The sequence below is a fragment of the Myzus persicae genome, unplaced genomic scaffold, assembly GCF_001856785.1.
Source record: "Myzus persicae strain clone G006 unplaced genomic scaffold, MPER_G0061.0, whole genome shotgun sequence".
NCBI classification, from domain to species: domain Eukaryota; kingdom Metazoa; phylum Arthropoda; class Insecta; order Hemiptera; family Aphididae; genus Myzus; species Myzus persicae.
In genome coordinates this window covers 1-3675 of record NW_019100710.1, presented here as the reverse complement: position 1 = coordinate 3675, position 3675 = coordinate 1, and the positions used below count along the sequence as shown (strand labels likewise).

The window sequence follows — 3675 nt, the reverse complement described above, 5'->3', positions numbered from 1 at the left end:
TGACAAATCGCAGAACATATTCTATACGTTTTTTCATCAACTTTTAAAGATGTTGTTGACAAAGATATTAATGATACATTATGCATATTTTCTTGTAATTCATTCCATAATTGTTATTGTATACACAAATATTGTCTTGTACTAGATACGTTCATTACTTTCGAATGGTTTCCTGTGATCCTACAATTACTACAATTAATTTCAAGTATTGTTTCTTTGCTTTGTAACTTTATTCTTATTAACTGCTAGAGGTAATATATAGTTGGGTGCTTTATTGGTTCTAACATCATAGCAATTTAAACATGTCAATATCGATATTAATTCATGTTTAGTTAGAGAAGCGAAAATGCACAATGTTTTGCAACAAAATATATATAATTTGCAAGTCCAGTGTATCGTACGCTAGGTACGAAAATAATTTAATACGGACTATTTTAACAGCAATGATTGCCAATAATAATACGTAGTACGTAGTAATAGGTACTGAACGGTATATAAATTATTGGTCAGTTATACGGGAGGTGCGAACACAGTTTAAAACGGAATATACCGGACAAGTCCAGCGTGAGCCGTATGCGCAGTGCGAATACTGCGAACACTAATTACGAACTATATACTTACGTAACTTTATAGCTCGTATTTTTACGAACACTAATTACTTTAATGCGTAATTAAATAATGGCCAATAACGACACGTAACATAAAAAGCATGTACAGCGTAAGTCCAGCGTCAATAACTAAAAGCTATGAGACAAATAGACAACATGTAATGCACTATGCACGTATTTTAAATGGTTTAATATTAGATAAGACAGACTAGACAACACGCTATGAGCAGCAATGCAAAGAACAGAACGTGCACGTCTACTGCAGGCTGACGACGATACGAAATGAAACATAAAATATTAACATGAATTAGTAATAATGAAATGTGACGTAGCCATAGATAATACACGTAATAGTGTGAGGCCGTAGTGGGAGACCGTGAGTGGGGGAGCGTGAGTGGGGACCGGTCGGCACGACAACGCTAGAAGCGGCCGCCGTGATTCCAGATTTCAATATAATTTTTCATTAAAAATGTTTCACGTTTCCTTCAATAACTTAATTTCTAACTGTACGATTTTTATGATTTTTACAAAAGGATCATCTGCATGATTTTCCTTATGTTTTGCAATTTACTAGGTATAAATTGATTCAGTAGATAATTAATTATCTCATCTGACAAAAAACACCAAAATTTACACGGTTTTCATGGGAAACTCCTGCTTCGAGATAATATACACTGTCGTGCCGCCGCTTTTATTTTTTTTACTTAGCTCGCGCCACGACCGTGGCGCTGGATTACTTTTAATTTACTTACAACTAATTTATTGGCAGCCCGGAGTTCCTATTCACATGACGGTGTCGCGCAGAACGGAGAACTGCCGTACCCTTACATAATATTCGCATTTGGCAGTAGCCTTACAATGGTATCATAACAGAAGGGGCTCAATATATCTAGTCAGCATATTCTATATATTATGTTTATAAGGTACATAATAATATATATGTACATGTATATATGTTGACTATACATTTATAGGTGACAAAGTATAAGTGACGATGTAACCATCGTTACAGTACTATACAAAGTAGTACGTTTTAAATTAGGAAGCGATGGATCTTCGTTCACTGCAATTAATATTTTGTCGATCACGACGCAACCAAAACGAATGTACTTTTTGCCGTAATCCATTGCGATCTAAATCATCAATTTTGTCGAAGAGACTTAATGCGCTTTTTGTTTTGAGATGTAACCGTATTTGTACGTCTGTATTCAGCGATGGTTTTACTAATTGTCTCGCGACCTAAACCCGAACCTCTGACAAATTATTGACAATATCTTCGTACTTCATCAAAATATCCTTGTACAAATTTATGACCATTATTTTTTGACGGCTGGATATATACTGTAAAAAAATTATTAACTTATATGAATAACTGATGTATAATAATTATTTAATAAAAATAATAACACATTATACTATTATTATTATGTATGTAATATACATCGACGAATATAATTTTTTTTTTTTTATAATTTTATTAGAAAATATACAATCTATACCCAAAGGCATAATAAGAATATGTGTTACATTATATTAAAAAAAACATGAATAGGGTGAGGGAAGAAACCATCCAGTGATCGAACTTCCTTTTGCTTAAATATGTGTGTATATTATTATTATCATTATTATTATCATTTTTTTTTTTTTTTGTCATTATTCATTAAAGGCCGCTCCACACTATGCATGTTTCGCGTTTCGCGTTTCATGTTTTCACGTTTTCGTTGAATTTCGTGAATAGTGTGAATAGCTTTTTCACGAAAATTTTTTTCGTGAAAACGGTTTCGTAGTGTTTCGCGAACGAGGCGGTAAAATGGACGAAATCAAAGGACACGAAAATATTTTTCGTACTGTTTCGTGTCGTTTCGTTGTATTTCGTTGTTTTTCGTGTTGTTTCGCGTTTCTCCTGTAAACAGGAAATTCATATCACTTGATTATACTTTGATTACCTTAATTAGGTACCTGATTACTTTGATTATCTTTAAATAAAATTAGATATTTGTAGGTAAATGGATGTTATCAAATATCATAATATCATAATATCATAATATGGAATTACGTAATTTCGTTACAAATTTAGTTCGTCAATTAGTTGTCACCATGGCGTCCGAGTGGAATGATGAACTAGTGCTCACATTTATTGACGAATTTAAAAACTATCGATGTTTGTGGGATCCAAAAGATACAGACCGCAAATCGAAAAATAAAAAAAATGATGCATATCAGAAATTAGGCTTACAATTTAAAAAACCAAAAGAAGAAATACATAAAAAAATAAACAATTTAATCCAGAGTTACAGAGGATATCGACGAAAAATAAAAACAACGAAAGTTTCTGGTGCTGGGAGAAAAGATGTGTTTAAGCCATCGTGGTTTGCATTTGATGCTATACATACATTTATGCAAGATGTATACACACCACACGGTACGGTAGATACAATGGTAAGTGTAATAATCGTTAATTATTCTGTGGCTAAAATTATAAATTTTATTTAATTCTCACTTTAAACGATAAAAAATTTATTTTTGTACAGTTATTACTGTCCTTAATATTGTCCTAAGCAGAAATTTTTTTTTTTGGTACTTTTGTTATATTATCATAATACTATTATCATTATACTACATAAAGAAAACGTCAATTTAAACAACTGGTAAAATTTTCAAGTTTCTATAACTTATACTTTTTGAATAATAACAAATATCAAAAATCGTTTGAGGCTAAACCTTAATTTAACGCGGTTTTGTAAAAATTTAAATTTCAAACACTCCTAAAATTTTTTTGTCTTAGTCCGGTAGAGTTTTTTTTACAGATATTTAAAGAAAAACTTATGGACAACCTTGTACCAAATTTTCAAAACTTAGTTATAAAAGAAAAAAATTTTACGATTTTTCAACCACAAAATTACTTGCAAATTTTCACAATTTTGACATATTTCGTATAAATTTGAACTTTAAGTACTTATAAAAAAAAATTGTGACTTACGATTTTGGATTTTTTTTTATCACTTTGAGCACAACTTATGAGAAACCTTGTATTAAATTTTCAAATATTTCTAGCCAACCAAAAATT

At 31.0% G+C, this 3675-nt stretch overlaps 1 long non-coding RNA gene across 1 annotated transcript in view; it reads right to left on the bottom strand.

Moving 5' to 3' along the window:
* Positions 1 to 1477, bottom strand: part of LOC111042582 — a 2471-nt gene extending 994 nt beyond the window's left edge. Inside the window, exon 1 of the long non-coding RNA XR_002605476.1 lies at positions 1361 to 1477. This is a non-coding gene — a long non-coding RNA (uncharacterized LOC111042582). The remainder of the gene's footprint in view (positions 1 to 1360) is intronic.
* Positions 1478 to 3675: the final 2198 nt, after the last annotated feature.